The 11517-nt window shown below is 59.9% G+C and overlaps 1 protein-coding gene across 2 annotated transcripts in view; it reads right to left on the reverse strand.

Annotated features, from left to right (window-relative positions):
• TNK2 (tyrosine kinase non receptor 2) overlaps nt 1-10196 on the reverse strand; it is a 75007-nt gene extending 64811 nt beyond the window's left edge. For both annotated transcript variants that reach the window (XM_045029696.1, XM_045029695.1), the window contains exon 1: nt 8547-10196. The gene's annotated coding sequence lies outside the window, so the exon portion shown is untranslated. The remainder of the gene's footprint in view (nt 1-8546) is intronic.
• Between the last annotated feature and the right edge of the window lie 1321 nt (nt 10197-11517).

Raw genomic sequence — 11517 nt, forward strand, 5'->3', positions numbered from 1 at the left:
TGGGAAACGCTTCCTCCTCTGCAGCCCAACAGTGGAAGCTTTGGGGAGCGGAGACACGACACCCCCTGGCCAGGCAGCTGCCATCAGCAGCGCTAGAGGGCGAAGGACACTTTGGTGCAGCAGGACCCCCAGGGAGGGGATCAAACGGGCACCACAGGGGACCGGGAGTCCAGAGCCGGAAGGCCAGGGAATGAACAGAGACCAGCAGACACAGCCGATGGAGCATGTGGAATGGCCTAGAATGCCAACATCTGGACCACCAGCCCCAAGCCGCCTTCTCACTCCCTTGCCCACCCTTCTGCCAGGGCCATTCCAGGGGAGCAGGAGCCAGACCGCGCCTGCTTCGCTTCCCACTCGCTGCCAGGGGGAGAAGGGCCCCTTTGTCTGTGCTCCGGCCCCGGGAGACAGAGCCACAAAGGAGCTTTCTGCGGAGATCGCGTGTGAAGGGCAGTGGTGCAAAAGGCCACGAGGGGGAGAGACAAGCCCAGAGCCCACAGGGGGCTACAAACTCCCCCAGGCTTGCCTCAGGAGAGTAACCTCCACAGCCTGCCGGCTGCACACAGAGGTCCATGCATGGTCCGGGACACAACCCCATGCTCCTAAGCCTCGGTCGGCCAGAAGCTGGGACTGGATCACTCATTTGCCCTGTTCTGTTCATCCCCCCTGAAGCATGGAGCCCCAGCCACTGTCAGAGACAGGATGCTGGGCTGCAAGGACCGCTGCTCTGACCCAGTACGGCCGTTCTTCCGTCCTATGATCCTGCAAGGTGCTGGGTGCCTTCAACTCCCAGCAGCTTCCCTGAGGAGTGAGGGCACTCAGCACCTGCCAGCGCACCACGCGACACGACATCTTTGAGGGCCAGCTCCAGGAAGAGACGGCAGGGCTCAGACGGGAATGGAGCGGGGCGGGAGGAAGACTCTCCTCCAGCAGTCAGACTGCCCTAGGCACGCAGGGTTTGCCAGACCAGTCAGAGCACTGGCTCACCTGACCTTCTGCCAGCAACACACGCTGGGTGCAGGCTCATGGTGAAGCAGGACAATTGTGCAAGGCTGCACAAGGGGGCAGGATTCCTGACCCCTGCACCCACTGGCCCTGAAGCATAGGGCTTGCTCACCCATACCTTAGCTTGCTGAAGTACCCTACATCAGCGATACGGTTATCCAGCCACAGGCTCCAACTGCCCTGAATCCCACCGACAGTCATTTCCCCCAGGGGTCCCTTGGCCTCTCACCCTGCCTTCAGCTTTGCGGCTTCACATTGCAATGGCTACACGACTCCACTGAAACAAGCCAAATCCCAGAAACAGTCACTTCCATCCTTCCTTGTATAAAGGAGTCAGACTCGGGCCAGCGGATGGGACCTTTATGGTCCTATCGTCTGCCAAGCTGCGTGGCTCAGACCAGAGGTTCTCCCAGCAACCGACCGATTCCAAAGCGCCCAGGCACGTTCCAGGCATCAAGGGGCAGAACTCTCCCAATTTGACGGGAAGGGGGGGCATTGGAAGGGGAAGGGGGGATGCACAGCGCCCCGGTCACCTGGTTAACATGCCCATCAGCTGCAAGCCCCTCTGTAACGACCTACAGATCAAAGCACCAGTTCTGTGGGAAGGCAGCCAGCCACTAACACTCCCCAAACTCAGCTCCGCTGATCTTCCCTCCGAGTTAAACTGTTGACGTCCTGAGTGACTTCACTTCCAGAAAGGAAGGAAAGAACTAACGGGGCAAGGGGGTGAATAGGGGACATGATGGAGACAGAGCCCCTGACACGTAACAGAGGAGGGAATGAAGGCAACGTAGAGCCCATGACCCCAGGGGCAGATCAGGGGACCCTGGGAAGGGGAGCGGGAATGGAGGGGAGACTAGGGGGCACAGCCCCTGGCATGAAAGATGAGAGCAGGGCCTGCGGGAGTCCCTGAAATAGAGGGGGATGGGAGGTGGCACATATGGAGCTGGGGGAAGGAGTGATGCAAGGAGCCCCTTGTGTGTGACAAAAGCTACAAGGCATGTTACTCTCTAGGACAGGGGTCGGCACCTTTCAGCAGTGCTGTGCCGAGTCTTCATTTAGTCACTCTAAGTTAAGGTTTCGCGTGCCAGTCATACATTGTAACCTTTTTAGAAGGTCTCTTTCTAGAAGTCTATAACATATAACTAAACTATTGTTGTATGTAAAGTAAATAAGGTTTCAAAATGTTTAGAAGTTTCATTTAAAATTAAATTAAAATGCAGAGCCCCCCGGACCGGTGGCCAGGACTCGGGCAGTGTGAGTGCCACTAAAAATCAGCTCATGGGCTGCCTTTGGCACCCATGCCATAGGTTGCCTACCCCGGTCTAGGAAAAACAAACCCCTCGCAAAGCAAAACAGAGGCTGTTTCCCTTTAACACCCTGGTCCAGCCGGTGAATGATTTTCAATAGTGCAATCACAACAGGAAACAGCTTTTGAAAATAACCTTGCTGGAACCTTGAATGTGACCAGCCAGGGGTGTGTCAGCAGCACGCGCATGCCTACACACACACACGCACACCATTGCACAAGCAATGCACACATACACGCAATTGCACAAGTAGTGGCATGTGCACACGCATTCCACATGCCATTGCACAAGTAGTGCACGCACGCACACACACACACCCCGCAAGCCATCCCAAAAGTGGTGCGCACACACTAAATAGCTCCAGAAGGACTAACTCATCAAATCAATGCAGCTGGTCATGCCCCACGGCTCAGGCCTGCTAAACAGCCCGGCAATAACTCCCCTGTGAACTTGCAGCGCTTCCGGGCAGCCCCCAGTAACCCCGCACTCAGAGCTGCCTTGGGAGCAATGCTAGCAAGCAGCGAGAGCAGCTCAGCGAGCACTTACAAGCAACCCTACAGTAACACACACGCAGGAGCAGCATAAGAACATAGGAACGGCCAGATTGGGTCAGACCAAAGGTCCACCTATCCCAGTGTCCTGTCTTCTGACAGTGGCCAGTGCCAGGTGCCCCAGAGGGAATGAACAGAACAGGGAATCAGCAAGTGATCCATCCCCTGTTGCCCATTCCCAGCTTCTAGCAAACAGGCTAGGGACACTATCCCTGCCCATCCTGGCTAATAGCCATTGATGGACCTGTCCTCCATGAACTTATTTTGGTCTTTTTTGAACCCTGTTATAGTCTTGGCCTTCACAACATCCTCTGGCAAGGAGTTCCACAGGTTGCCTGTGTGTTGTGTGAAGAAATACTTTCTTTTGTTTTAAACCTGCTGCCTATTAATTTCATTTGGTGACGCCTAGTTCTTGTGTTATGAGAAGGAGTAAACAACACTTCCTTATCTACTTTCTCTACACCAGTCCTGATTTTATAGACCTCAATAATATCCCCCCTTAGCTGTCTCTTTTCCAAGCTGAAAAGTCCCAGTCTTATTAATCTCTCCTCATACGGAAGCCGTTCTATACCCCTAATCATTTTTGTTGCCCTTTTCTGAACCTTTTCCAATTCCAATATATCTTTTTTGAGATGGGGCAACCACATCTGCAGACAGTATTCAAGATGTGGGCGTACCATGGATTTATAGAGAGGCAACATGATATTTTCTGTCCTGTTATCTATCCCTTTCTTAATGATTCCCAACATTCTGTTTGCTTTTTTGCCTGCCGCTGCACATTGAGTGGATGTTTTCAGAGAACTACCCACAATGACTCCAAGATCTCGCTCTTGTGCGGTAACAGCTAATTTAGACCCCATCATTGTATATGTATAGTTGGGATTATGTTTTCCAATGTACATTACTTTGAATTTATCAACATTAAATTTCATCTGCCATTTTGTTGCCCAGTCACCCAGTTTGGTGAGATCCCTTTGTAGCTCTTCGCAGTCTGCCTGGGACTTAACTATCTTGAGTAATTTTGTATCATCTGCAAGTTTTGCCACCTCCCTGTTTACCTCTTTTTCCAGATCATTTATGAATATGTTGAATCGGACTGGGCCCAGAACAGACCCCTGGGGGGCACCACATTTACCTCTCTGCATTCTGAAAACTGACCATTTATTCCTGCCCTTTGTTTCCCATCAGCCCACCACAGGATGCTGCACAAGGTGCACAGCTCTGCAGAAACAAGCTCAGTGCCCCTGAATCAGCCTCTCTGAGCGTGGATTGTAAGCTAGACTCTTCTCCCCACACCAACCGGCACAGAGCAGCTACCCGGGGCAGCAGACAGGTGACTGGCTCAGCCCGAGGGCTATAAACAGGCTCCTTTATCTCAGCCCAAGTGCAGGCTTCCCGCACAGCAGAGGAACGGAGGGCATGGGGCCAAGACGGCGCCGTGGTGCCGGAGCTCTGCCCCAGCACTCACAGGAGCCAGCAGCACCCTTCTCTCAAAGGAACCCTGAGGGGGGCTGAGCAGCAGCGGCTGGGTCTGCCCAGGGCTGGCTGCTATTTCACAGGCTGATCCAAAGGAAAGAACTGGCTTCAGTGGGAGCAGGAGCAGGCCTTAGACAGAGCTCCCTGCACTAACGGCACTGCCACAGCCACGGATTAACTCGCTCAGCACCCCATGAGTAAATAGCCCCAGGATCACCCTGCTACAGATGGGGAAACTGAGGCATGAGCAGGCAGCAACTTGATGGAGGGAGTCTGTGACAGAGCCAGGACTGGAACTTGAGCGCTTCTGGCTGCCAGGACGGCGCTCAGCATGCTCAGCCAACCTGCTGTGCAGGGCACAGTGCTTGAGCACAGCTGCAGGACTGCTGCCCCTGTGGGGCCCACAGAGAAAGCAGAGCCAGACCCTGCTCCCACCCCAGTGCATGGAAATTCCCCCTCCTCACATGCTGTACACGCTACAAATTGCTTCACTCACCACAGACATGCAGCCACTTCTGGGGTGGAACGTGGCAGCCGTTTACCGGCCGCTCAGCAACGCTGCGCAGCAGTTCATAATGGGAAGCAAATAGCTCTTGCCAGTGAAGCTGGAGGGGGACGTGGAGGGATGCAGAATGGAGCATCCTGGATGGATCCCCGTTAGCAGAGGGGGCTGCTGTCTCGCCCGAGGGATGGTGCCTGCCAGAGGGCACCTCAGAGCCAGTGAGTGAGTCCCCACCGCTCCTGAGAGCTCCTGTGGGAGGAGGACCCTGGTGAGAGCCAGCCTGGCGGCCAGCCAGAGCAGCACCCCCTGGCAGCAAACACAGCCTGTTGACGGGTGAGGATTTATAGCCCTGCTGTGGGAGCCGTTCTCCACCGGGGGGGCTCACAACAATGGGCTGGGAGCGGCCACACGGGCGCAGCCGGCCTTTGGCTTAGAGCCGTCCCGCTGGCGGGATGTTCTGGGTGTCTGGCTCTCCTGGTCCTGCCCCCGCACGCTGAGGTGCACACGCAGGCCTGGGGACCCAGGACGGGCGAAGCACTCGCGGGCTTTCCGCTCGCAGACTGAGTCACCCTGCCCGACGCCCACACGCAGCACCCCGGGCACAGCCACAGAGCTGCCAGCTGCTGAGGAGCCAGACAAGAGGGGAAATCACAGAGACGAGTAGGGCGCCATCCCTGGAGCCATACCCACAATCCCCTGCCTGCCTTGCCGTGCACCCAGAGCCCAGCCTGAAGCACCGCGCTCTCGAGACCCGGGAGAGTGAGGCCTGGGCAGCTTGAGGGATCAGTGCCAGGTCACAGAGCCTGGCGCTGACCTGAATGCAGCCCAGGCTAGCAGCTCCGGCCGGCCGGCCGCCCACCCCCCTCTGTGGAGCAAGCTAGTCTCCAGCTGTTCCTAGCAGACAGCCCCCCACACTACCAGCAGCCCCCCACCGGCAGCCTCAGCAGAGGGGCCAAGGCCGGGATGGGTCCAGGTCAGCACTGCCCCGGCTGACACCACACAGGATGGGGTAATTGGCAGCGCCCACCGATTTCAGTGGGAGCTGAGTGAAGGGAGGGCTGAGCCAGCCAGGAGAGGCTGCTCACAGCGGGGCTGCTCGAGGTGCAGTCCCAGCACTGGTGTGATAAGAACAGTGACCTCTTGGAAGCAAGTTGGAAAAGCAGAGCCCTGCAGGGGAGATTAACCCAGACCAGAGGCACCCACCTCTGGTGGGATGGGCCCCACCACAAGTGCGGCTCTGAACACCCCTGAGCTTCAGGGAGCAGATCCGAGCCCAACCCTGCAGCCAGCACCACCATGACAATCATCAGCCACCTGGCTGGCTGCTTCCGCAATGTGCCAGCCACTCCGCCAGCCAGGTGGTGCCGGCAAGGACATCATACCTCGTTAACACTTGCACGGTGTGTGCCATCTGCACACCCCGAAGCGGCAGGAATGATCATCCCTGTTTCACAGGTGAGTGAGCTGAACCTCTGAGCAGATCAAGGATTTGCCCAAGGTAGTGGCAGAGCTTGGGAGGGAATCCAGGAGTCCCGAGTCCCCCAACACTTAGGGGATCTGCCAAGCCCAGTCAGAGGAGAAACGTTTGCAAGAGTGTTTCCCCACGGGGCTGGTAAAAGGGAAGCAGCAAGCCAGGCCTGCATCACTGCACCAGCACGGCCCAATCAGCGGACGTATTAGTAGGAACAGGAGAAGAGAGGCAAAGAAATTCTGCTTTGGGAATGCTGATCGTGTCTCTTTGAAATTCTGCTCTACACCCTCTGGAGCCGGAACGTGGCCCCTGGCCCCCCATTCTGACCCAGCTCCCTTGCTGCTTGACCCCACAGCCTGAGTGCCTCTGCCGAGGCACAGCCAGCCCCTGAACGCCATTGAGACCCCCAGCTCTCAGGTGGGCTGGGTGGGCTGGCTACTGCTGTTATTCGAGCCCTTGGGACAGGCTATTTGAAAGTCCTCTGGGGGCACCTCAGGTCCTATAGCCGCTGGGAAGAGGAGGCATGCCCCACCACAGAGCAGTGCCCAGGGAAAGCAGCAGGGGCTCTCCCTACCGCAGAGACCAACGGGCTCAGAGAGCACCGGGGAGACAGCGGAGCTAGACAGGGGACGTATCTGCAGTAGCCCAGGGCAGAATCACCCATCTATCTGCACAACATGGCCCCAAGTATCTGAGAAGTCAAGGGAGTCACACACTGGTGCCAAAGGCAATTCAGTCTGGGCTGGGATTAACCCTTTCTCTGAGGCTGCAACATAGACAAGTGCCCCAGAGCAGCTTCCTACACAACATCCTTCCCCCCCAGCAGCCCCCCTGCCCTCTCAGCTGGCGGCTTGTCCTGGGGAAGCAGGAAGGCCCAGCTACCAGTTTCAGCAGAATTTAAGTTTTGATTTTTGAAAGGGTCTCTAGCCTCTATGGCAGAGGACGCCAGCCCAGCATGGCCCAGATCCGAGCCTGATGCAGCATCGTCTGCCTGAGTCTGCAGACAGACAGCACCAGTGCAGCTCAGAGCTTTGCCAAGCAGAGGCAGCGTGAAATTAACCCAACTCCAGTCAGTTTTGCACCTACTGTGCAGAACCCCCAGGACAGCCATGACTGCACAAATCCCAGCCAATTCTGGCTGCTGCTGGCAGCTGGGAACTCAGCACTGAGCAGCAGATGCAAGCACTGGAGTTGCTGTAGCCACAGGGCGGGAGGGCCTTAGCAAGAGGCCAGAGGAGGGTCAGAACAGCCTGGGTGGGATGGAGAGGACTCTCCTCCCACTTCTAGCTGCCAGTGTGGGGCTGGGAGGATTTCAGATTTGTCAAACAGCCACTAGCCGGGGGCTGCTAGGAAAGACAGACCCTCAGGCAGGATTCTGGATCAGCCCCTGACAGGAATCTCAGCACCCTCTCCTGCCCCAGGGATGGTGCACTGGAGTGGGAGGGGGACTGAGCTTCCCAATGAGGCCTGGTCAGTGGCCCATCACATTTCATGCCAGCTGGCTCGGTGCCTGGACGAAGGACACTGGCTGCAGGTTTCCTGCATGGATATGGCACAGATGCAGCAGTTTGCATGTGCATGCGAGGGAGGGATGTGGTGATAGAGTAGTTCGCAATTGCACAGTATTCTATGCCAAGGGCCCATCCTGCGATGGGCGTCAGTGTGTCCTTGTGGCTACCCTGCCTGCCCATGAATATGGGTGTCGTCCAGTGCCCAGATCGTGACAGCCCTGGGCCTCTTTCTGGTTGAGCCTTTCCACCTCGGCAGCTCCTGTCTGCAGGCCACCACCTTCCGCTCACAACAACCGGAAGAAAAATCGAGCTCTGCCCATTTCCCCTCAGACAAGGGAAACTGACAACGAGGGAAACCTACAGGAAACCTTGTCTGAAAGGAAACACCCTCGGGGGTAACTGTGCTGCACGCCACAGTATCAAAATTCCACAGAAGCAGGACTTGAACTGCTCCTTGTTGCCCAGACTAAAGGAGAATTCAGTAGTATGGGGCCTATGACACACAGATGAGCTGTCCTGACTCCCTCCAGCACAGGCGAGTGCTGCACACAGACACACTAGCCATTCGTTATGTGGTTATTTGCCTCAGTTGAAAACTAACCTAGACACTTCCCATGAGCACACGCTCCCCTTCCACAAGGCGCCCCTGGGCCAGGCGATGAGAACACCCAAGGGAAAGCACTGCAGATTTGTGGGGACACAGGGTTTCAGCATTCCCCTTACCTGTCAGTTTCTACCTCCAGTTCCTGCCCTCCAGGCTCCCCACCATCTCTCGCTGGGCAGGCGATGGCACTGCCACTGTACCCACAGGATCACCTCCTTCCTCTGCTGCTGCACTCACAAGCTGCCAGGCCTCAGAGGGTAGAAATTGCCAGGCTCACTGCACGGGAAAGGCGCTGCGGTTATATTCCAGGAAGGCCAAGCTGGTAGCGATGCTGCTGTGTGGATGCTGCCAGGTGCACTGCACAGTGCTGCGGCAGGACACTGCCAGGCTCACTGCATGCTGCCAGGCTCACTGCATGCTGCCAGGCATTGCTGCTTCTGCTATACTCCAAGCTAGTAAAATGCTGCTGCTACGTGTTGCCAGAGTCACTGCATGCTCCAGCTGTTGTTGGCGTACATGACCAGGCTCACTGCATGCGGCTTTACAGTGCAAAGCTCACTGTAGCAATGGGGCGGTGCTGATGGGTGCCCAGACTCAGTGCATGAATGAGGGTGGTGTTGCTGCTATACTCCCGACCACCCAGACGGCCGTGACGCTCCAGGATTCACCCCTCCAGGCTCCTCCTATGGGTGCTGCTCAGGCTGCTCCAGGCTCGCTGGCAAGGGATGGCGCTGCTGGGCTCACCCCCACCTTCTCCTGCTGACTTCCAGTGATGGCACTGCACTGCCACACTCGTGTGTGGAAGGTGGTGATGCGCTCCCCAGCTAGCGGTGGTGCCAGCGCTGAGGCCACCCTCCTGGGTTCACCAGCTGGTGCTGGAACACTGCTAAGGGTCTGGGCCGGAGACCGTGCTAGGCTCCTGGGCTCACTCCTCTCACGCCCTACACCTGTGCTGCTCGCCACCTCCCCTCCCTGCGCTGCAGCTGCTGCACACCCAGGATCCCCCCAGCTTCCTGCACACCTGGGCTCAGCCACTCCGGCTCCTGAGGCTGCTCTTGCACACCAGGCCTGAGCGCCTCCTCCTGCACACCCAGCCTGAGCACCTCCTCCTGCAGGCCTGGCCTCAGGCCCCCTTTCTCCTGCAGGCCCCTGACAAACCCTCCTTTCTCCTGCTGGTGCTGCCCTCTCTGCTGGCCCCCCTGCACTCCTGGGCTCCCCTCCCCTTCCCCTTCTGGCTGGTGCTGCACCCTCGGGCCCTCTCCCCACTCCTGGGGGGCTCCCAGAGCCACACCCTGCTCCTGGGGGGCTCCCAGGGCCACACCCTGCTCCTGGGGGGCTCCCAGGGCCACACCCTGCTCCTGCACCCCTGAGCTCACTGGTCTCTCCTCCTGAGGTTGCCGCTCTACTCCCAGGCTTCCCTTCTCTACCAGATGCTCCTCCTGTAACCCCAGCCTCACCCCCCCTGGCACCCGAACCCGCACTCCTGGCTTCACCCTCGCTGCCACCCGTGCCCGTACTCCCGGCCTCGTCCCTCTGGCCACCCGCAGCCCTGGCCTCACCCCTCCTACCACCGGCCTCTCTCTCACTGCCACCCGCTTCTCTCGCCCCCCTGGCCTCACTCCTACTGCCACCCGCTGCTCCCGCACCCCCGGCCTCTTTCCCACTGCTACCCGCTGATCCCGCTCCCCCGGCCTAGACTCTCTGGTCACTGACTGCTCCCACAGTCCCGGCCTGGCCTCTCCAGCCACCCGCTGCTCCCGCACCCCCGGCCTTTCTCCCACTGCCACCCGCTGCTCCCGCACCCCCGGCCTGGCCTCTCCAGCCACCCGCTGATCCCGCACCCCCGGCCTGGCCTCTCCAGACGCCCGCTGCTCCCGCACCCCCGGCCTGGCCTCTCCAGCCACCCGCTGCTCCCGCACCCCCGGCCTGGCCTCTCCAGACGCCCGCTGCTCCCGCACCCCCGGCCTGGCCTCTCCAGCCGCCCGCTTCTCCCGCACCCCCAGCCTTTCTCCCACTGCCACAGGCTGCTCCCGCACCCCTGGCCTTGACTCTCTGGTCACTGACTGCTCCTGCACTACTAGCCTTGTCCCCACTGCCACCCACTGTTCCCACACTCCTGGCTTCACCTCTCTGGCCACCCACTGCTCCCGCACCCTTGGCCTGGCCTCTCCAGCCACCCACTGCTCCCGCACCCCTGGCCTGGCCTCTCCAGCCACCCACTGCTCCCGCACCCCTGGCCTGGCCTCTCCAGCCACCCACTGCTCCCGCACCCCTGGCCTGGCCTCCCCAGCCGCCTGATACTGTTCCCGCAGGCCCAGAATCACCCCTGACTCCTGCAACCCTGGGCTCACCCCTGACTCCTGCACGGCCAGGCTCAGGCCCCCGGACTCCTGCACGCCCCACCCCAGCCCCAACTCCTGACAGTGCCGCTGCTCCCCTGCGCGCACCCCCTGCCCCCTGATGGCTCAGCTGTTGTGCTCCTGACTCCCCCTGCCGCCCACCCCTGCTGCTGCCCCCCTCAGACTTCCCCCACCCCCACCCCCTGGGGCTCCCCTACTTCACCGCTGCCCCCCTGGGGCTCCCCCACCCCCAGTCCCCCTGGGGCTCCCCCACTTCACCGCTGCCCCCTGGGGCTCCCCCACCCCCGGTCCCCCTGGGGCTCCCCTACTTCACCGCTGCCCCCTGGGGCTCCCGCACCCCCACGGGCTCCCACACCCCCGGTCCCCCTGGGGCTCCCCCACTTCACCGCTGCCCCCTGGGGCTCCCCCACTTCACCGCTGCTCCCTGGGGCTCCCGCACCCCCACGGGCTCCCTGGGGCTCCCCCACTTCACCGCTGCCCCCTGGGGCTCCCCCACTTCACCGCTGCCCCCTGGGGCTCCCGCACCCCCACGGGCTCCCTGGGGCTCCCCCGCTCCTCCCACCGCTGCCCCTGCTCGGCCGCACCGGGCCGCCCGCTCCGCAGCCTCCAGTCCCGGCTCGCAGGCGGCTCCGGCCCCCTCGGCCTGCGCGCGCCCGCCCCACGGGCCCACGCTTAAAGGGGCAGGACCCGCGCTCGAGGAGCGCGCCCGGCCCGCGGGGCCGAGCCGCGG

The sequence above is a fragment of the Mauremys mutica genome, chromosome 9 (assembly GCF_020497125.1).
Source record: "Mauremys mutica isolate MM-2020 ecotype Southern chromosome 9, ASM2049712v1, whole genome shotgun sequence".
Taxonomy (NCBI): Eukaryota; Metazoa; Chordata; order Testudines; family Geoemydidae; genus Mauremys; species Mauremys mutica.